Source organism: Uranotaenia lowii, chromosome 3, assembly GCF_029784155.1.
Source record: "Uranotaenia lowii strain MFRU-FL chromosome 3, ASM2978415v1, whole genome shotgun sequence".
Taxonomy (NCBI): Eukaryota; Metazoa; Arthropoda; class Insecta; order Diptera; family Culicidae; genus Uranotaenia; species Uranotaenia lowii.
Window position 1 is genome coordinate 297,673,228 of NC_073693.1, and position 24,120 is coordinate 297,697,347.

Here is a 24,120-nt window from a genome sequence, read left to right on the forward strand (position 1 = left end):
GAGGATCTGATGAGGGACCACCTAAATTACGCTGAATTAGTTAGGCGCTTATTGACAAAGAGATAACTGTAATTATTGCAATATAGAGCTGTTGTCCTCGTTTTCATCATAAGGTACTCAACCAAGTTCCTGTTGATCGATTTCGACATAAATATCCCTGATATCAACAGTGATGCTTGAAACTATCTGGAGCAGATCAGTTTTGGTTATATGAAAATCGTTTTTTTTTTTACAAAATACGTCATGGGTGAAAAAGATGATTTAATGGTCGCATTAAAAGCTTCAGAAAGTTTACGGAGATGCTTTTTTGAATCAGTTTGATTCCGCTTTGACTTTAGAGGTTGCCATCACGATGTTTTATCAACATCTGTTCTATGAAGATTCATGACAGGTCGTGCGAAGGATCCGTCCATGGGAGGAGGGGTTGGTTTGTTCCCAAATTCAAATTTAGCTAGAAATAATAACAAAAATACACTATAACTAAGGAAATGAATTTCATTTTATTCCTCATAATTATCACACAAACTAAAAAAAATTAAAATTTTACTGACAAAATAAATAATAATTTCCAAAACAAATCACAATGAAAGTTTCAAATTAATGATATTTTCGGTAAGTTATTGACATTTTTTCCAAAATGATGTTCCTTATTCTAAACTAGACATTTGCTTCAAAATAATTTCTTAGCAGCTTAGTTTTCAAATTTCAGATAAATATTGTCAAAATACAGATTTAAAAAAAAATCTGAATTCTACAATAAATATCAGATCAGGTTAAAAATGCACCATTAATTGTTAGGAAAATGATATTAACTATTATTATTCGTTTTAATTATTTTTTATTCATCTTAATTCCCATGTCTTTTCTTCATTTTCAAATGAAAGGTTGATTGAAAAATTCCGCTGTTGTGTTTTGAATTTGGAAAAAATATCGCAATTTGATATCTGAATTTTTTATTAGGGAAAATTGACAGGTTCAGGATTTTAAAACACAAAAATTCAGAATTGATTAACCTAAACAAACTTATCAGAATTATTCCTTTTTTTTTTCTTTATTTTAAGAGACTTTCAGAAATATTTTTTCAAATTTTGATTAATTTTTATAAAAAAAAACTGTACTTTAAAATTTTGTAAATTCATTTCAAAATTGGTACAAAATATGAAGATGAAAAAGATAAGTTTTTAATCACTGAAGAAGGATTTTTTTGTCAATAAACACGTCTTACAATTATAAAAACTTATTTATAGAGTTTGATTGATAACTTAGGGAGGGGGGGGGGGGGTAGGGTCTAACGGGTAAAAAAAAACACCATTTTCACGATTTTTGTCTAGAGCTATCGTTCAAATAAATGTATTTAAATTTTTTGCATTATACAAAGCATTGTTAAAAGAACATTTAGAATTTTTTTCGTAGAAAAATATTGAAAAATGAACCGGTGACGGAGCACTTTCGAGGATGTCTTTTAAAAAACAGGATTTGCGGTGGACACTGTATCTCAGCACAGAATCATCTGATGTAAAAAAATCAGAGTAAAATATTTTTAATAGATGTTTTCCTGGACCCCAACGTTTTTATTTAACTTAAAAATTATTTAAGGAAATTTTTGTGGCTGTTTGAAGTAAAAACTACGATTTTTCACGAAAAAATCCGCCATTTTTTATCTGTAAAATCTCCCCAAAGTTAAAAAAACAAAAAAAGAAAAACGTCGGGGTCTGGTATTTTATATGTAGAAAATATGTTCCAAATTTGAAAAGAATCGGATAAGTAGTTTTCAAATGACGATGTCCACGGACTTTAAAAATGTGCTTTCGAGAAGAACGCGTTTGAAGTTTCTGATCTTGCTTCTTTGCAGTATTAGATAGGAGGAGATAAAGGCCTATAACTTCTACAGTTTTGCTTCAATTGACTTGAAAATTTGACACAACATTCTTGAATTGTTTTACAATAAGAAAATAAAAAAATAAAAAAAAAACGATTTTTTGAAAGTGTTAGACCCCCCTTAAGGAAACAGCATTTTGATGATTGATTTGGTAGATTTTAGCGTCCTGAACTCGAATCTTTTGTTAAATTGGAACTATCTCATCAAGTTTTGATAATATGGATTTTTAAAATGTGTCAGTTTTAAGTGAAGTCAATCATCGATAATTGATTAACTATCAAACCTACATTTAAGTTGAAATCTGGTTCTGATTTCGTTTATTATACTTCATTCAATCAAGGAATAATATTTTGATGATGATGATGCATGAAATAAAAAAGTAAAATTCCACTTTTTTTTTTAATTTGGAAAGTTATTATTACAAGTGTTTTGGACATTACTACAGAAAGAAAAAAAAACTTCATTGCATTGACAAATTTGTTGAAACCTACAAAACGATAAGATTAGATTGGTTTAAAACTTCTTTAAAAATTCGTTAAATGAAGAAAAGTAAACAAATAGTAAACTGCTGCAACTTTTTTCGCAATGCTTAAAATTACTTAAAGTTTTGATGAAAGTTGACAATTGATTAAAAATTTTATTTTAAAATGTTTTGTTTTTGTTTTTAAGTTTTGTCAAAACTGTGCAGAACTTTCATAAAAGATTTTAAACTATTTTGAAAAGTTACTTTAATAACAAAAGATGATAGAAAAATTGCAAATTTAGATGCAAAGTTAGTCAAAATTACTTTTTAAATTTATTGCACATCGGAAAAATTTAAACTTTGTGACCTAGCTTCTGACTTTCTTGTGTACACTTACTTTTAAACTCATTTTAGGATCAAGTAATTTTCCGATACTACGGTGAAAAATTTACTTGGAAAAAACCTCCATGGGGGGTGAAAACTCTAACCCGTCCTTCTGTTCGTACGGCCTTGATTCATGAGAAATTCAAGAATAACGTCTTTTGTGTCTCAAATCCCCTACCTTTATGGTCAAATATATGATTTCTTTTTATAAGAAAAATTGCGTTTTAAACAGTAAGTTGAGGATTTGACACTTTTTTTTATTCAAAGGTTATTTTTAAATTTTATAATTTAATTATTTTGTATGAGTTTTCGATTCTGAGATCTCTATTTAAAATCATTCTCAAGTCAGAAAAACTTTATCATCTTCACTTTCAAAAAACCTCTTTTTATGTTTTCTTGTTGTGCGATTTTCAATTTTCAGATGTAGTTTACTAGGTAACTAAAATGTATAGTAATAAAATTTATAATGGAGAAAATACATCAAATACAATTGAAAATATGCAAAATTGATCGGCAGTTTTTACTAAAATTAACTATTTTTGCTCTTATACTCCTTTGGTTTTTGTTGAAAAATTAATAGTGACTTTTTGGTTTGAACTCTAATTTTTAGACGTCTGAGGATGGGTGAAGAAAAGTAACTCGATACGTAAATTCATAAAAGTTGTTTCACTCACCGAAAAAACTCAGTAAGTAAAAACCGTATATCACCCTTATGACATTTTTATAAAATGTTTAAAATTAATATTATTATCATTTGGGTTGAATCATAGATTGATAAAACTTTAAAATAAATATCGACGTTGGCTCAACCGGAAGAAATACAATATGTTTTATTTTACAGTAAGAACTTAAAGTAAAAATACTACTCAGAAAAAAGCCAAAATACCCATGGCGATCTAAATATAATCGAATTTTGTATATATTTTTGCTCACTTTCTTTTTTTATTTAATTTCTTTTTTATATGGGCAATAGACATTTAGTCAGTTATTAATAGTATTTATTTGAATTTGAATTAACAACTTGAATTATTATTGCTATTATCATTATTATTTGCTGCCAGTTCGTCTATTGCCCCAAGGAGCCCACACCAGGCAGCTCAATCGAGCTGTTTGGTGGAGGAGGTGAGCGGAGGGTCCTTGAGCAAATTAAAAAAAAAAGAAGAAAAAAAAGAATTAAACATAAATTGAAATATAAATATAAAGGGTGACGGTCAAGGATAAAGAAAATTTTGTCTTCTACTCTACCCTCAAAATATTACATTCTTTATGAAATTTTGATAATTGATTAAGCAGTGGAGTAAGTTATTCAATCTTGACAGTTGATGCTTAAACCTCAAAAAGTAATCCCAGGATCAAAATTCTCCTACAGTTTTTCAAAATGCTCTTACTTGTTGATTAGAATTAATTTCTGAATGTTAAATTTTATGTAAGATTGAACTAAGATTCTGGTTCCCTAGCATCAAAATAAAAAATTGTATTATTGTTTTCATATTTCGGATTCTGTATCCAGTTTAGGATTCCTGATTATTGGTTCAAATCATTATTGGCAAACAAATTTGAAAACTTTTTAAGTTCAATTTTCTTTCTGCATTTAATTTAAAATTTGATCCATGGATATCGGAACTCATATGTATTTTTAATATCAAGAAAATAGTTTTAAGAGAATGATAAAAAAAGAAACAATCCTGAGTTTTTGTCTCATATTCAGATTCGAAGTTCTTTAATTCAATTCTTATGCAGATTTCAATCATAAAATAGCTTCAAAATTTAGTGAAACTGTGAAATCAGATTGAACCCCAAAACAGAAGATTTTAAAATTATAGATTCATGATTGTGGGCTCTGAAACAAATTTCAATTCTTGGCTCATACTTGAAATTCTGATGCAATATATGATGTTTTTTTAACGACTGTTTCTTGAATTTAAGGTGATTTTTTCGGCTTTCAGTCTGTTCAAATAGCAAAAACAACGTTCCAACGTGTCCATCCACATAGGATCGTCATCAGGGACTGAAATGTTTATTGTGTGTTAACTAAATTTCAAAAAACCTTCGCAAAAATTGCTGATTCTTACCTAAAATGTTTCGTATTTCTGACAAGCAATACGACACATTTTAGGTAAGAATCAGTCAATTTTGCGAAGACTTATTGAAATTTAGTAATCACACAATGAACATTTTAGCCTATGATGACGGTCCTATTTGGATTGAAACGTTGGCACGTTAAATAAATAGTCGTTTTTGCTATTTTAACAAACTGAAAACCGAAAAAAATCACCTTAGATGCAACATATGGAATTCAGAATCAACTTCAACGGTTGAAAAATGATAAAATTATCACCACGACTATTTCGTTGAAGAATTCAAGTTGCAAACTTGCAAGAGATCACAGTCTTAAAATTATGATTGTTGGTATTATTATTTTTTTTAAATTTTCAACCAAAGTCAATTTGTATACACAATTAAGCTGGAAATCACAAAACAACAATAAAATTTGAGCTTATTTCGCATGTTTTGATTGATAAAAAAAACTTTATTTTAATTTTTATTTTTAAAAAATTAATCCACAGGATTTAAATGATGGAACATGTTATCTTCCGTTAAAACTTGCAGGGAATCCCTTTTTTGAACATTTGTTCAACATGATCAAAATTGTATTTTTTTTTTCAAGAGTCAAATTTCAAATTGAAACAATGAATTCGAAGAAAGCCGCAAAATTTCAATCTGAATATTTAACTTTTGGAAATTTAATTTATTTCCATTGGTGGTTAATTCTTATAATTTTCTCAAGAGAGTGTTGATGCATATTGCTTATTGGATTATACAAACAAAGCGTACAATTTTAAGACTTTAGGAAGTATTTCCATTTTTTTTTATTTTATACGATAAACTTAATGTGAAAGAACTCAAAAATTAATGCTGAAATAGAATTAAGAAATATTGTTTATTGATTTTTCTTTAATTCATGTATTGTTTAAGCAAAAATACCATAAAAAATAGGTCACTAAGGCCCCCCACCATGAGGGGGTTCTTCCTGGATCAGAAACTTAAAAAGATTTCGTGTTTGTTACAAATTGTCCTGAAGTCAGGCATGAGAAAGCGATCCACGTTTTGAAACTACGTTTGCTCATGTTAGACCCAACTTGCGATATGCATTTTTAACGCAGTTAAAGCACCGTAAACTTAATTTTCGGCATCGATAAATTTTGATCAATTTTTAACTTACATGAGATTTTTATACATCATTGATTGATTGATTTTCGATTTTAGCCAAGACATCTGGGATATTTAGGGTTCATTTTGTTTTCTCAATGATTAGTTTTTAATAAATAAAATGCCCTAATAAACAAAGCTTTGTTTTAAATAAACAGTTTTAGGCAAAATTTTGAAGGTTCCTAAAATCTTTTAGAATAATTTTTACCGTGTCTTAAAAATAGCTAAGTTGATTTTTTTTAAGTACTCGATCATTCCAGAATTACAGTTTAAATCTTCCAAAAATTCAAATTTTCGAGAGTGAATAAATAATAAAAAACAAAAATCGTGAAGTCGAATTCTGGCAAATTTTTTTTTTCGAAATAATAACACCATATCTTGACGTTTCGTGCATTTCTATGTCATTTGGCATTAGAATAAAAATATCCATTTTCCGATTTTCCTTTGGCCTCCCCTTAGGTGATATTTGAGGGTAAAAAAACCGAAAGTATGAGCGCTTTGAGGCACCCCTAGATCAAGTCCGATTGAGCTGAAAATTTGCACAGGTCAGTTTTTTGGGCAAATCTACAAAATGTACATGATTGGTTTTAAAAATTTGATCATGAAATTTTTCCCATACATTCATTGCCACCCTAATGAATAATTAAGTTTACGAAAAATGAACAAAATGCAAATGTGATAAATCTTTCATAATAGAGTGACGATATTTCAGATAACTAAAATAGGCTTTTGCGATTTCTTTTACAAAATTTTTAATTTTGATGTTGGCATATTGAACAAAAAATTGTTTAAAGGTTAAATTTAACTAAAAAAACGATTTAATTGATAGTTTATAAATGGTCTAATATTTGAAGCCAGTAGAAGAAGTGCATTGGGATTTCCAGAACCGCAGGTTTATGAATAGCACAAGGCAACAAAATTCATTTTTTTCTAAGGTGGAAAGTACTTAGGGGTTGATTTTGACTTATTTGGGAGCAAGGAATCCAAATATGAAATCAGTTTTTTTTCTGTCAGCTCTTGTTTTTAGAGTCAAAGGTTAACAGTTGATAATAGGCCAAAAATCATTTAAATATTGAGTGCACATCTTTGGCAAAACTCTGAAATATTATAAAAGTTTTGATAAAAGGTGTTATAAAAAGATAAACATTTTCGAAGACCGCGTTTTATTAGGACTCCTTTGAAGAAATTTGAATAAGTTTTCTTTTTGTTTATCTATTCCCGTTTGGTAAAATATTGTTGAGTACTGACAACATCCCAAAGACATTTTGAACCAAAAAAGGAAACAAGATATTTTCTTTAGTACAGGACAATGATTGTTTCCCAGTCTTCAGCAATTTTTTTTAAAAAGATTTAAATGTCTAATATCAAAAACGTTCTTTGAGTTTATCACAAATAAATTAGAAAAAATCCACTCTTAATTTTTTAAAGTTGTAGATTTTCATCTTAACTTATCTAAATTAAGAATCCTTGTAAAATTGATGAATATAAATAGATTTTAAATTAGTTTTTTACGTGAATATTTTTCAGTGTATAAGTTATCAAAAATTGACAAATCATCAAAACTAGAGGAAATGGATAAGATGAGACAAATGATTCGAAAACCGAAATTTTCTTAAATATAAAAACATAGGAACCAAAAATGCTGCCCCTTGGTGTAAGGAATGTATTCGGAAAAAAGGCAACATGAAGCTGCCTTGTAATAAATTGTTTAAATGTGCTAATTTTTGTGAAGTTCTGTCAAGTGATTTTTGAGATAGCGTCCATTGAAGAAGTTCATTGACTTTAATTTTTGCGAGTCACGTGCGCTATTTTTAATGTTTACCGTGAACCACCCTATTTTCAAATAAAGGCTTTTTTATTACGTTTTCTATTTCCTAAAGCTTGGTCTTCAGAGTTTCTTAAAACTTTTTATTTAATCAAAGTAACGACAAATTTTGTTAACTGTCCTCTTTCGGCACACAAACAACATAATTGACTTTTAAGATTTTTTTTAATAAACTCGCAATCAAATAACCGTAATCGCAGTTTTTTTAAATGCTAAAGCTGCCAGAATTTTTTAAGACGTATTTGGGCCGGACAAATCCGGGCAATTATATATGAAAACCTAGCAAAATCCGGGCTTTGATTTCAATATTGACGACCATAAATCCGGTCTATTTGCCGGCAAACTTTGTCAAAACCCAGAAATTAGAGAACAAAAAAAAAGGTAAGAAAATGACAATTTTTTTTCATTTTGTTTGGTTTGCCAAATAAAGTGAATAAATCCGGATTTTTTTTTAATGAAATCCGGGCAACCGGACCGGACCGGACTGTTCCCAAATTGTATAACCACTACACGGGCAAACCTGGATAAAACCGAGCAATCTGGCAACCTTAACACAGTATGCATTTTCATGAACTCTAGCCCTTGTCTTGATGATAGGGATTTATTCTGTAGTATCGACCTGACCCTTCTACGAAAACAAACTTTTCAAATGTGATGAACTTTTCTTGTCAAAATATGACTCAATTCTTAGCGATGAGAAATTGTCAATTTTAAAAGAAGTAGGTTCATATAATGAGAAAAGTATTGGACAGCAACACTCCAAATAGTCCCAGTACATCATAAGTACATCTGCTTGCACTAACTAACAAACTAACTAACTAAGTAGCTTCCCAAGAGATCTCAACTGATAGCAACATCCGAATAGGCCGGTTGTAATTGATCCATTCAAGCCGTGAAACCTTCCCCAGTTACGACAAACGATCTTCCCACAAATCGCAAGCCTCATTCCTTCAATGGTCTTCACCGTTCCCCAAAGTTCCCAAAGCCTCCAACCCAACGCAACGGCCGTCTTCAGTTTCTGGCTGACCCCATTTTCGATTGGCCTTTATTTTTTCTTTTCCTACAGTAGTGGGTATCCGAAGCTTCCCAGACGCAACTCGGCTCTATCTGGTTTAGTTTTATTGCTAGCTAGACTTGATCTGGCTTTGGTGAAGTCTACATTACCAGTTCTCAGCTTCCAGACGACGACGACGACGATTCAATTCGAGTTTGGTTGAGGCGGAAGGCTGAGAAGAGATCTTCCCAAAACGTTTTCCAGATTCGTTAACCATCTTCCTCGGGAATTTTCTGAGGGGGTTGGAATTGGTTGTGGCGGCAATGAAGAACTGGTTTGTGTTGGCTGGTGGAAGAAGTAGAAGAAAATAATCCCAAAAGAAGGAAGACTACTACTGGGTGCTGTTTTTTTTTTCTTTGAGTAATGCCACATTTCCCTTTTTTCCGGCCCGTGAGATTTTGAGTGTGGAATCGGATGGAAAATTAGACTGCTGCATCGACTGAAGGCGCTGAGGAACTGAACACTGGAAAGCGGAAAGAGACCGTGAAGCATTTTATTTTTCTGCCATTAGATGCTTTCCGACCGATAACGTCTTAATTACACGACGTTTTGAGTGCGGGCTTTAGTTGAGAGATAAAGTTATTTGTAAACATTTGTTTGAGTTATTTTTAAGTAGCATTTAAAAAAAAAGTTTACTACCTAGAAATTGTAACCAAAATTTCAAATCCTAGTTCAAAGCTTTAGAATAACTCAAAGCAGTGAGTCATAACTCAGAAACCATAGCTTAAAACTATACTTGTAAAAATTCATTCAACTCATGGGATCAAATGCGCCCACTCATAGCTCAGTCGGCGGAGTTCAAGTCTTCCGAACCAATGGTTGTGAGTTCGAGCCCAACAGTAAAATCTCGAGCACAGAGGCGTCGGAAAGGTTTTGCACAGCTTACACGCCAAATGAGTCGTTAATAAAAGTCACCAATGACATAAACATGTTTGTTTGTTTTGTTTATTTTTATAGAAACTTTAAATTTTTTAGTTCATTCGCGTCTTTTGAATAAGAAAGATAATTACATTACAAGAATTGGTAATACTAATGTACATCAAATTTGACTCAGTAAGTCTGTTGCTCTTAAAAACTCTAGTAATTTTTCTACGGTTTCCTTGTCGTTGGCCAGGATGTGACTAAAAATATGTTTAAACAAACATTCGAACAGCATGATGAAGGTACATAAATGAAAGCTTATATTTCATTGAAATATGTATGGGAGAGTGGGGAATCATGGGCCACTTTTTTTCGTTGTTCCATAACTTCTTTAATATAAAAGATAAAATGAAAATAAAAAGTGGTATGGTTTTCAACATTTTCAAAGTATCATAAGGTATTTTTTTTAAATTTTAAATTAATTACCTACTTTCCCCAAATTCTGACTGTTTAATAAAAAAAGCAATATTTTTTGAATTTTGAAAAATGGTGGGGAATCGTGGGCCACCAAATCAAAATTGATAAATTACATGCAAAGTCTATGAGTTGACCCAAAACTGTGATTTCCTAATTCATTTCGTTATTTTAAAGCAATTTCAGATGATGAAATAAAAAAGAGAGCTGTGTATGATCGCATAGATTCCAAAACCTGGCTCGCGAACGTTTTGGCAAAATTCCTCGTATAGGATGGACAAAAAAATTTTCATAACTCTTTACAAAGCTTTACAGATAGGAAAAACGTATTTAAAGTTCTGAATGTGTTTAAAAACATAAAAATATAGGTGATTCAAGATGTGTGGACCACGATTTCCCACAAGCAATGATTTGCAAATAGGTTGCGTTTGTGTGACTTATTGATGTTTCATCAAAAATTCCTCTTCCACGTGAAAGATCATGACAAAACTAAGATCATAAGCGTATGAGCATATTTTTGTTTTGCACTTTAGGTTCCCCATCGATGAAATTAGAGGGTGTTTTTGTAACTATGTAAGTAAATTTTTCTAACTTTTTTTAGCTTGATAAATAAAAGAAGCATATGATGCGTATTTCAGTCAACAACATATAGGAATATATGCTTACGCAAAGCGACGACGATGACAGCTGGTTTGAGATTTTTATCTCAACACACATCTGCGATATTAAAAGTGGCCCACGTTTCCACATGGCCCACGATACCCCACTCTCCCCTACTTATAGGGGAAATAAAAGATTTCAATTTGATATCATAACTGTATGTTGTTTAACGGTCATGTGTTATCGAACCTTTTAGAAATTGATTAGAGTTTTATTTGAAATTAATTTTAAAGGAGAACTAATCTCGGATGAACACAACAATTTTAAAAATTTACAAAATCGTATCATCAATTTCTTTGATTGTCATCAGTTAGTTCTGTGGGCTACTGATTATCATCTTATAACAAAATTTTGGATTGGAAAATACAAACAATATTCAAAACTAATAATTAGATATTTGTATTCGGGATAAAGGAAACTATAACCAATAGCTTTTGAGAGCTGAAAATTGGTAGTGGAAAATAAGGATGTAGCTTAAGTTTCTGATTTTTTACTTTTTTCGAATTGTGCTGAAAGTCTAAGACGTAAGCCTCAAATCATTTATAAAGTTTTTTTTTCAAAACTTTCGAGTAGTAACGTGCTGTAGTGTTTTAGTTTTCACATTCCTAAAACTTCAAAATTTATACAGCTTTGGAGATGCATAAGAGAGAATGGGGATACTTGATCCCTTTTTCTTGTTTCCATCATATCTTTTAGGAAAAATTTAGCAACTCGTCGCCTTTTGCATTTTCTGACAGCGTGTTATTTGAAGTATCTATGCTCCAAATATTAGAAACATACTTGATCTCGTTGATGTATTGGGAGCATTCTTGTGGAACATAAAAAATAGTCCTGATGTTTTTAAACTTAAGGGATACTTGATCCTTTATCAAAGGAGATATTTTATTCAGAGGGCCCTAACCCTTTAAAAAAATTAAACAAAATCGAAAGATGAAAGGTCCAATGACTGTTTTGTTCGATATAAATTCTTATTTCACAATTTATAAGTACCAAAAACAGAGTATTCCAAAATTGTATCTCCAACCATAAAGTTATTGCATACTTAAAGGCGCTGTATTCTAATTTTTAGACAAAATCACAAATTTGAGTCCGTTTCACGAAGCTTCTATCGAAAAAATATTAGTTTTTATATAGAAACTAGCTGACCCGGTAAACTTCGTTTTACCTTCTTAAGTATAAATCGTAATAAATGTTTAATTTCATCTACACGTCCTTAACTGCACCGTGCTCGCGAATAGATTCTTATGGAAATCGTAACAAATAAAGTTGAATTTGTATTGGGACCACCTTCCATAAAAAGTGAGATTCTCAAAACTATTATACAAACCATCTCTGACCCAAAAAACCCTCGGATACCAAATTTCACTTCATTCCGACCGACCATTCATATGTGATGTTGTTACAAAGAAAACGCCTCCATTTTTATATATAAGATTAATAATTCCGTATTTAGCAATGATCACGATCTATTCAGCAGAAATATATACCTTTTAAAACTTTAGGGATCAATTGAACCCACAATGAACATTTAAGAAAACATTTTTCTGGACAAAAGTTGAGAGTTTACCGCTGCTGTGAAAATATGGTTTTGTAAAGTTCATAATATACTCTAATGATTGACATATTTAAATGAATATTTTTGTTTCCATTTTTTCCCTGCAACTTTTGTAACATAAGTTATACCAGCTCGATCGACTGACGAATTATTTGAAAAAAAACTTACTGTCTTTAAAGTCAGTTTTCTCTCTGTAAAAAAACCGGAACAAATTTGAAATCCTTCCATTGTCACTTAGAGTTGAAACATCACAAGGGGGAGATTAATAAAAATAATCAAAATTTTCTCTAAATTGGAATAAGTTGAACAAAAGCTTACATGCAGCAAACTTGCAAATTTGGAAAATCGAGTTATTTTAGATAATACGTTTGAAAAATCGCGAATACAAAAAGTGACACAATCCCCATCTACTACAGTTTGACTTTAACTACTTTTTGAATTGTTGATCAATTTTTCATAAATTTTAAATAAAATGCCTCAAACTTTATTTATTTCCCTATTGAGGATTTTCGCATTTGGTGCATTTGATTTCAAAATTGGCGACCAAAAATTCGGGCAAATTTGGTCAAAATCCAGAAATTACTGAACAAAAATCAAGAAAAAAACTTGAATTAAAAAAATTCCATCAAAATTTACTTGCAGGTTCCAAAAACTATTTCAGGCTTCCAAAAACGTGTCATGATTATTTTATGAAACTTGAAAAAAAAACTTCGTTTTGGACAATTAAACATAAAAAAAACAAAATTTATTTTTTCCAGTTTGATTTTAGATTGAAAATAAACTCGGAAAAAATCCGGGCTTTTACCAAATTATTTATTTAATTTCCGGGCAAATCCGGATAAAACCGAGCAATCTAGCAGCCTTAATTGAACTCTATGGTTATTTAAGTAAAAAATTGTATACTCAAATTTGCTACTGCAATCTAGACGGTATAAAATTTTTAAGGGCAAAAAAACAATCCTCGTAACAATAAATGTCAAAAAAATAAATAAGTTGAATACTGATATTGAAAAGTTTGTAAAACAAAATGTCACCTGTCTTTCACTGGATTTAAAACTAATTTGATACTCAGAAAACCTTTCCATGAGCCTGGAAACTTCTAAGGAGGAGTTGAACATTAAATGAATAACAAAGCTATTATGATGACATGGACAACATATTCTTTTGGGTTTTGACCGACTACCGCAAAAGAATCCTCGTATTGAATTGCAATTATGGTTCATTCAATTGAACTTTTCTAATTGCCTGATTTTTTTTTTCGTAGTATTCCGTCTCACGACATAACTTGATGAACATAATTCCTTAAATTGCATTATTATATACATAATAATAAAATGAAACAAAAATGAGTCTATGATAATGATATGCTTCAATATTTCAGTTTGAATTTGTAGTTTTTTGTATTTTTTCACTCATACGCTAAATGAGTATATTTGTTTACAAAAGTTACTTAAAATCGTGAACTTTGTTATCTGACATATGTTTCTGATGTAAAAATATGCACTGAATACGAAAATGCAATTCGAAAAAATGCAAGTTGAACAGTTTTTGAATTTATGCTTCGAATATGAAATTTAAAAAAAAAGAAAAAAAAAGTAGTTGTGCTACGATCCAATATCTCAAATTGCCTATCATCAAATTTAAATCTTTCTTTGCATATTTAAGGTGAACAAATTTGCTATAGATCAACTGAAACTCATTTCTGCGTTCAATTAACTGTATTGATGATATTCGTGCATTTTCGATCAAAAGTACCGTTAAAACGCATTTTTAGGGACATTTTGTATTTATCGACGGTTCAAGACTCGATGATATCATTTGAAAATTCTTATTATCTATGGACCTAAAATTTCCAATTAAAATAAAAAAAGATTTCAAGTGGTTGTTAATCAAAATCGGTTAGAAATCGAGTCTAAAGTCTATAGGTACCAATGAACAAAAAATCCCAGAAAAATTGCGTTTTTTACAGTTTTTCGATCATAAATTCACAAATATTACCAATACAGTTAAAAATATGCAAAAGCGAAGCTGAAACGATCGAAAGTAAAGCTATTCACTCTCAATATGCAAAAAAAAATCAATTTAAATTTTATGTTGACAAATCCGAAATATTTGAATATAAGAACAACTACTTTTTTCTGTTTCTAAAATTCCATTTCTAATTCTATCCATTTACACTCAAAATTATAAAAGAATGAAATGAAATGAATGATTGAGTAAGGTTATTCAAGATATAAATAATTTTTATTCAGAACTGGTGCCAAAACCTCGAAAACTAATTCCAGGTTCAAAATACTGCTACAATCTTTCAAAAAATTTCAACCGCTGATAGAAAATCTGATCGGAATATTAAATTTTCAATGAGATACTTTAACTTGTTACGAAAGTTTTGGTTCCATATTATCAAAATTTAAAAAAAACGTAAAAATGTAAAATGTAAATGTAAAAAAAAACAAGATGACTAGCAGATTGTCGACTTATAATTTTGATTGTCCAGTAATTTAATTTAATTCCAATCAATTTAGTAATTCTAAATTTTAATTAAGAGCCAATTTTATTATACAATCTTGCTGAAAATTACAAAGTGCTTTTGCAAGTTTTGTTTAATGAAACAAACTGGTTTTATTTTTCAAAAATTATCCCAAAAAATTATTTAAGAAATCGATTTTTTATGAAAATTAATAGTTGAAAAAGAATCATTCACGTTGAAAAGTCTTCAGCAAATGCCATATTTCTTGGTGTATTGAGTAACATTTTATGATTGCAATCTATTCAAGCGCCAATTTTCAAACTTGAATCTTAAATTGGATTGAGTTTGCAAAAATCAAATTTGAATCGTAAAATTTTAATCTCTTTACCTTTAGAAAATTTGATTTACAAATGATGAGAAAAAATCTTTAAATTTTTTCAAGAGTTTGGTAGATTTATGTAACTTGATAGACGCATAGAATCAGTTTTTTTCCAAATTTTATTTTATTAGAGCAAAAAATATGTTTTTTTGTAAGTTTTTAATTCTAAAAATAATATTTTCTGTCCAAATCATATAACCCAATTCTCCCAGATTCTTCAGTAAATTCAAAGATTTTACCCATCTATAAAGTAAAAGTTTCCTATTCTGTAGCTGAAAGTTTCGATAAACAAATGAAACTTAGAATTTTTAAAAATTTAGTACTTTTTTTTTTAAATTTACATTTTAATATTAAAAACTATTAATGTAAAAGAACTTTAAAATGAAAAGTTAAACATGTGGTTCAAAAAAAATGTTTTTTCAGATAATGCATTATTAGAGCAAAAATATCATAGAAATAAATCAGTCACCAAATTCTTCCATGAAGGGGTTATTCCTACGGTCGTGTTGTAGGTACAAATTATGATTTTTTTTTCAATCATCAATACGTTTAAAGATTTTCATTAAAAGAAACCGTAAAGATTTGTAAATATGGTATTTTTGTTAAAATAAAGCTATGAATTTTCCAAAAAAAAAGAAAAACTAGTGATTTTGTAGGTAGACATGTTAGTGACATGTAATTTAGTATTGTTAAAGTTTGTGTAAATAAAATAATTGGAAAACGAATTGCAAATTTCATCCCGCCCTTTTTAACCTTGTGTAAATTATTATTACACCTTTTTGGTACATTATTGACAGATTACACGAGTTTTATCGTCAACTTATGATATTATTTTAATTCTTTTTCCAAAATAAAAAAAATGCAGAAAAAAACTTTTTAAACTTCTTCAGTTAAGAAAAAAAAAACAATAATGTTTTATTTTTTCATATTTTTAGTAAGTCGGTTTTTAGAAATTCGATAGATAGCAATTCTTAGAGAAAAATCTTTTTTTTATTTTTAAATTGCGACCCAGAGATGGGTCTTGACTCAAACATTCAGTCAGCGAAACTTTTTTTGTAGAGAAATGAATCCAACTTAGATTAAATTTCAGGGACTAGATAAGAGAAAATCGATGTTGAAAAACATGCGAAAAAAAATTCGCCTTGTCTCCCGGTGAGACTTGAACCCACATCTTGCGCCTCTCCGGGGCCCATGTATTAACATTCTACTACAGGAGACCAACCTGGCGTATTGGTCTCCTGTAGTAGAATGTTAATACATGGGCCCCGGAGAGGCGCAAGATGTGGGTTCAAGTCTCACCGGGAGACAAGGCGAATTTTTTTTCGCATGTTTTTCAACATCGATTTTCTCTTATCTAGTCCCTGAAATTTAATCTAAGTTGGATTCATTTCTCTACAAAAAAATCTTTTTTTTATTTAATTTGTTTTTGATTCGATTTATAGATAAAAAAACAATTAAGTAAACATCCTTCAAAAACAATTGTTTCAAATGCAGTAAATAATGAAACTGAGTTATTTTAGATAATAAATTTGAAAAATCACGAATACAAAAGTGATACTATCCCCTTTTTCTACAGTTTCAATTTCGTTCTTTGAACTGTTTAATTATTTTTTTTTAAAATAATAATAATAATAATATTTATTAGAGACCTTTTAACCTTTAGAATTATTTATATTTTTTTTAAATAATTTATCAAATTTTTCAATAACATACGTTGAACCTTATTTATTTCCCTCTTCGGAATTTTCTGAAAAACCGAAGGCCCCTCCTTGGTTGGGGGTTGGCTTGACAAAAGAAGGATAAGATATGTAGTAGTTCCAGACTAACTTTAATAAAAAAAATGTTTTATGTGACCTTAATCCAAAAGCGTACATCAATGAATCTTGTAATTAATGATGAGAATGGGCTGTTAGTTAAAAAGTAAAAATGAATTAAATTTATTGAAACTGACAATTCTCAAAGATGAATTTATTCCAGTAAATGAAGTGTTCAAATCAATCTGAAAATGATTAACCTAAGGTTCAGGGCTATTTTGTCTAAAAACATGGCAAAATTCGGACATTCTATTTAAAAATTATTGACTAACAATCCGGGAAAAATCCCCCGAAATTTGGCTAAAATCCAGGAATTACTCAACAAAATCGAGAACTTTTTTTTCAAAATTCATCAGCAGATTTCAAATCGTAGTTTAGACTTCCGAAAATCCTTTCATTATTAGTTTTAGCGCCATGACCGTGGTCTAGAGGAGAGCGTTCAAGTCTTCAAGCCAGCGGTAATGAGATCGAATCTCGGACATGGCAAATGTGCGTTGGTGGTTTTAGCGTTTTTAAGATGCTAGCCATTATATCCTTGAAAGATGTACACCTTAGGGTTGAGTAAATGAGATCTTTTCAAAGAAACATGAAGTTTCACTGAGATCCTCTATGTGTTTTCATTTTGCCTTATACTTAAGGCATGAAATAATAAACTAATATTTTAAAAGTACATAAGAAGCTTAAAAATATGGAGCTTTAAGATATTTTGTTTGTTTTTTTTGAAGGTAAGCATTATTACGTACGTTGAATAAAGGGACCTTAAACGATTATTGTTATTCAAGCAAAATAAATCACAGAAACTGGCAAAGCTTCCATTATTTTGTATATTGTAGGGCTCATGGCCGCATGAGCGTCCAAACCATCCCCCAGGAGGGTCCACAAATTTCAAGCAAAGTGTTCTTCTCTACAATCAAAATAATAAATCCTTTATCGATTTTTTATGAACAAATAAAAAAAATCAAGAGTAACAATCTCGACACAAAATCAAGGCTAAAACCTCGAAATCTTACCCCAGGTTCACAATTCTACTCCATTTAATAAAAAATTCTCACTTGTTGATAGATATTTAAAAATTGTATTTGGAAAACGCTTACAAAAGTTTTTCGGGACCGAATGTCAAAAGGGTCCTTAATAAAAAAAAAAATTTTCACAATAGAACTTAGTGCACGAATTTCGGGTGCAGCCCTTAGTTCCGAATATCGAATTTTATTCGAGTAATAAGATTAGACTCACTAAGGTTGCCAGATTGCCTGGATTTTGCCCGAATGATTTCACTTCGGAATGAAGGGAATTGTTTTCTCATGTGATCATCATCATTTCCGTAGTCTATTTTTATTCTCATCATTTCAACTTACGGTAGCTGGACTCAAATTTGAACATTTTAAGCACGGCAAGATTTGCATTGCCTTCTCATTGCCCTGGGAGGCGCAAGATGTGGGTTCAAGTCCTACCGGGAGACAAGGCGATTTTTTCGCATATTTTTCATCATTAATTTTTATCTTGTCTAGTCCCTGAAATTTCAACTTACACAGTTGGATGCATTTCTCTACAAAAAAAAGTTTCGCTGACTGATTGTTTGAGTTAAGACCTATCTCTGGGTCGCAGTTTAAATATTAAAAATAGTTGCCTGTGATCGGATTCTCACATCTGTATCCAGTTTTTTATTGTTGAAAAATCTTATTTTTTATTAAATTTTTTACTACAGGGCTTAAATAATTCACTAAATTATTAATCACAATTTTTATTGATTAAATAGCTTATAATTAATCTTCTGGTTCAGGAAAATTCAACTGCAAAAATATTTTATTGGCTTGTTTCTACACATTATTTATATTAAAATACTTAAGAACAAAGATTTAAACTGAAATCTCAATCTTCATCTCTCCGATGAAGTACTTCCTCCTACGGCCTTGTTGTTGGTATAAAATATGATTAAGTTTTCAATCATACATTTTTTCCAACACATTTAAAGATCTTTATTTAGAGCAACTGGGAAAATATGTAAAAATGATGTAAATTTTATCTAAGAAGAGGAATTATCCTTCAGAATATTAGAATGAAGTTATAATAAAAATAATACTGTTCAATACATGCTTTATATTCAACACATATCCTAGCTAAACATTTCGTTCGAATGATACTTATCAAAAGCAAAAAAAAAGGATAATACAAAAACGAAGTCCAACTTTTTTTTCTATTGAAAGTTTTCCAGAGATTCATGCCAAGTGTGAAAAAGAAGAACGATAATTTCGATCAATTTGTTTTGATGAAATGAGCTACAAAAATTTTTTTTTGTACTTCATTTACTTCAGAAAATGACAATAAATCCTTCTGGGTACCCTTATAAATTTTTCACTTTAAAAATATGTTTTAACTACTTGTCAATGTAACTTTTATTCATCGACGTTTATCGGCGGATTTGGAAATCAAAAACGTTTTTTTCCAGTTGTCCAGACGTTTTGAGTTACTTTGGCTTTTGCTCCTCTTTATTGGACACTAAAATTATATTTTAAAAAATGAATTTTTATCTAATTTACAATATTTTAGAAACTTAAAATCTACTGGCCTCCGTCCTTACTAATTTGATTTGGGACATTTAAATATGTGTCTGCTCAGCTCATTTAGATATACCTACCTACTTGTTTGATCAACATCAACATAATTTTGTCTGCGTTGTGTTTTATGCAAACATTACTGGTGCCTTCAAAAGACCTCAACGCATGGGAAAACAACGAACCTTCGTACTGCATCGTCAATCCCAAGCATGCACTCATGTTACTTTGAATAATATAACTAGTCATCGAAAATTGGAAAATTTGAACGAAATTCTCAACTCACGTTTGGTATTTCAATTGTGTTGGTTTATGGGCAAGTCAAAGTATTATTTTTAGTAGATTGAATTTGTATTTCGTTTTAAAGCTCTTACCGAAATATACATACATATCGGAAATTTCATGAATTTTTCAGTGTTCAGTTTATTGAAGAAAAAAAATACAATAACAACAACAACAACAACAACAACAACAACAACAACAACAACTATTAAAATTATTGAGATATTTCCAGGTGCAAACGGATTACAAAGATAACTTTGCTTGAAACATGCAGTGTAGAAAATAACTTTCGGCGAAGAAATTTACTTTCATGTTGAAAATATAAATTTGTTCTGATTTTTTTTGTGGGATGTTTGTTTTCAAATTTCGTTTAAACAAGCTCGTTTGTTTTGAAAATGAAATAATCTCAGGTCCAATATATCAAAATTATCCTAAGCCGGAATAAGCAATGCATTTTAAAAATCGTAAAGATGAAACCTATTTTATTTTAAATATTGTCAAGTTTATGCTAAAGACAACTGTACCAGATTGTATTGGAAATTTGATCTGATCTATGGGCTAATACGCAATGCAACTTTCATATTTAAACACTTCTTTTGAAGAAAAAGAAAAAAAAAATCAAATTTCAATCTAAACATCGTGTTAAGTTGCTCTGATGATGTTGTTGTTTACAGGTATTAGTTCACTTTGTTGTGCATTCGAAAGACCTCAATGCGTGAAAAGTGACGAACCTGCCTACTTCTTCGTGAGTCACATTCATACTATAACAGTAGGTCATAGGAAACATCAAACATCAGGTTATGATCGGAATACTATGATTAATCCGTCTTCCAACTTCCAGCATGCCGTGAGTTCCACAAAAAGCTTGCGAAATGCAACCGACTCATGCCATTATAAACCTTATGAAGAAATGACTCATGCACCAGCAAGACCACAACCACCAAACTACAACCGAAACCGGGTATTCCCAAGCCTACATTTTTTATGTAGCTCAAACACGAATTGACCTCACAAAATCGAACCTGCACCAAGCGGATATTGCAATCAAATTATAACTGACCCATCACCTCGAAATCGAAACAGGCTTAAATTCCAACCGGAAGAAACGGAATATGAAAATTAATACTTGCATAACCAACTGGTGAAAAAAGGACGACTGCAGTAAGTAGCAGGTTGCAAATTCTCCGTCTGCTCCTCCTCCTAGAAGTCGCGTTCAGCGAAGTTCACCGAACTCGCGCGTAGAGTCTTCTCCGTTGATGTCTCAAAGAAGGAAACAGGTGGTGACAACGAAAAATGTTGCTACCGACAGTCAACAACGTCGACGGTTTCAGGTCAATGGACACTCACACAATACTTTTCTGTTTTTTTTTTATTCAATCAATCAAGTTATTTCTCTCGCTTGCTTCGATGAAGACAATTTTTGGGACGCACCGGTTTGCGTTTGTTTTGGCCGCCAACCGGGAAAAAGGAAACAAAAATTTTGGAATTTTAATCCCCGAAAAATATTTGGGAAACGGGAAAATCAGGGGTTGAATTGGTTAGTAGATGTCTGATTTTGGAAATTTTAAGGAAAAGTTGTTAGTAACAGATGATACTACAGCAAAGCAGTCAAAGACTCATACTCACAGAAACCAGTAGAAGAGAAAAGTTCGTTTTTAAGATTACCTTGAAGGATCTCACTTCCGGTGGATCCCCCTGCGCGTTCAGAAAAAGAAAGTTTTTTGTCAAATATTTTTCGGGGTAGTCCAAATGAGTTGTAGAAACGAAAGCCTCTTAGTGTAAAATTTAGAAATCAATGACGATTATTTTCGATTCCTTTTTTTCCCCAAAAGATAGTGTTGCAGATATTGGGAATTCACACTCTCATTCGGAAGTAGTTTGCATTTGCGTCACCAAAGACGCACACATACACTTTTCACTTTCGATAACTCACGACATTTGACACTTGTCAAACTCAATCTGTAGTCGATCTAGATCACTATTGTCAAACTCGGTGATGGAAAAATTGGGAAGCTCTTCCGGTAAATTTCCACCAGCAGAGGGTACAATCTCCGTGGGATTTGGATTTGCTCTCATTAGCTCCAGTTGTTACCTCAATACATTTTTAATTTTCCCTCATTCTCTTTTCACCTGAGCATATCGTTTTCTCGTTCGCGACGCGTATCACGGTCGCCACAATGTGTATAGGCTTTACGCCACCGGACGGGGAAAAAATGGGAAGCTCTGCTGCTGCTGCGGTTCCTCTAATCAGATCACTGGTCTCAGTCGGTGTACGATATGTTTTCTTCTTTCTCTCGCCGTCACACTATGCTGTGCCACCTCAATCTCTTCGGCTGCCCCGCTTTGTTGACTCTTTCACCGTAGTAGCTAGCGCATTCGCTGCTTCTGTTGCCGTGTTCGCAAATCTAATTAACACATATCATCCAGCAAGCACCGAGCCTGCTTTGACACAATTAAATGCAAATCGCAGCAACAATGGCGTGTAGTCTAATATTCAGGTCAACCGCATTCATAAATGCGCGTACCGCGGCTCACTCACTTCGGTTCCCTTTTGTTTATTTATGCTCCCGTGATTCAATTTGCTTCACACTCCCGTGCCATATTCTGGAACACCTCTTTTCATTCCCTTCCTTCAATGTGTCACACACCTTTAGGGTTTAAGTAATTTCAAAATTCTTCGCACGCAACTGCCAACTAGCACTCAACAAACCCCATCAAAGTAGGCTTGCACGACTTAGCTAGGGCTCCTCTTAGAGGGAAACTTTCTTCGGTGCGGTGCTTCTCTCACAATTTCTCTTCGCAGCCGATCGATCTAGCACCGTGCTCTCATGAATGAAAAAATCACTAACCTAATCCGTGGTGTGCCCACTTGATGACGTCGACTCGAGACGTTTGCTTAGAGAGATTCCAACTCCAACAGGCACTACTCTTCCAAAAGTAGGTCAAACCACTAGAGCGAGTTAGTTTCAAGTTTTGCCTTCAGCAACTTGACACCAATTCAACGATTCCCGGATTAGTACAGCAAACTCTTAACGACTCTCGATAGAAATCCGATGGATGAAACATTGACTTTTTTTCAGTACTCGATCACTTCTTTCAAACGTTGACCCCGAACTTGAACTTTTCAAATCTCTTCAATCCTCGTTACGGTCATTCAACTCTCCTTTTCCAATGGATCAATTGATCCTTTAGGTTGAATCAACTATTTTTCACTAAACTAAACTTCCGTCGTAATTTTTTCTGACAGCATGCGTGCGTGTATTCCACAAAAAGATTCAAAAGTGGGCCACTGGGTATATCTGGGTTATCTCCCCTGGTTCACATTTTTTTGCACTTGATCCACAATCATCCGCTGATCATCAATAACATTCACTATCCATGTGCGCACTGAGAGGTCCTCCCAGTTATCCCGAAATCAAGGAACCTCAACACGGGATCACACACTCGATCGGACGGATCCCAAACGTGTACGAACGAACGCAAACGCAGACGCAGACGAACGGACGTGGACGCGCAAACGCGTGTAGTGACGATTGAAAACAAACTGGCTGCCAGACCCACTAAACTATGATCATGAACCTCCTGCTCCTCGCCTAGGCTATTTTCTTGCACCAGTCCACGCCAACCACCCAGTCAGTCAGCAGCTTACCACTCTCTTTCGAACGACCCATCGATCGAGCGCTCTCTCTCGCAATTTCTCTGCTGCTCAAGAAGGCCAACCAAAATCCAACCAAGCAGCAGAAGAAACGAAACAAACCACCGATAGGGGGTCTTCTTGCGTTGCTGCTGCCGGCGCAGCAGCAGGGTTGCCAATCCCTGCTAGACCGGTCACGTTGATTTGATGAAAATTGTTGTTAAGGGTTTGTATCAGGAAAATATGCTTTCATAAAAAGCCATGTTTAGAGAATGAATTTGCACTGAACTGCAGAATGAAATCTAAAGGGTGATACTGTCGAAATTTTGTCAAGGGGAAACGCGTGTAAATCGTTTAAATCGTTTATTTAAAAAATCAAATTAAATTCCTTTTTCAAGTTTAATTAGTCTAAAATTCAGGAGAAATATTCAGTTAGGCTTCCGCTTTTCCAAATCCGAATTGCCGGGCCTTACGCTTAACCCCTGCTATCAGATTTTGTACAGCCACCTTGTTCACCTTCTTCGCCGCAGAAAGCCTGTTTGCCTTGAACTGCTGCTCGTCCTTAGCAGTTTTCTTGGTCTTCTTTAGGTTCCGCTTGACAATAGCCCAGTATTTCTCAATTGG

At 32.0% G+C, this 24,120-nt stretch overlaps 1 protein-coding gene across 3 annotated transcripts in view; it reads right to left on the reverse strand.

Annotated features, from left to right (window-relative positions):
* LOC129755827 (ichor) overlaps positions 1-23,388 on the reverse strand; it is a 107,082-nt gene extending 83,694 nt beyond the window's left edge. Inside the window, exons 1-3 of one of the 3 annotated variants that reach the window (XM_055752508.1) lie at positions 22,712-23,388; positions 21,528-21,557; positions 20,989-21,264 (exon numbers count right to left, since the gene is read on the reverse strand). The gene's annotated coding sequence lies outside the window, so the exon portion shown is untranslated. Of the gene's footprint in view, positions 1-20,988; positions 21,265-21,488 lie in introns of all 3 variants that reach the window. The other 2 variants (XM_055752507.1, XM_055752506.1) reach the window with 2 other exon arrangements.
* Positions 23,389-24,120: the final 732 nt, after the last annotated feature.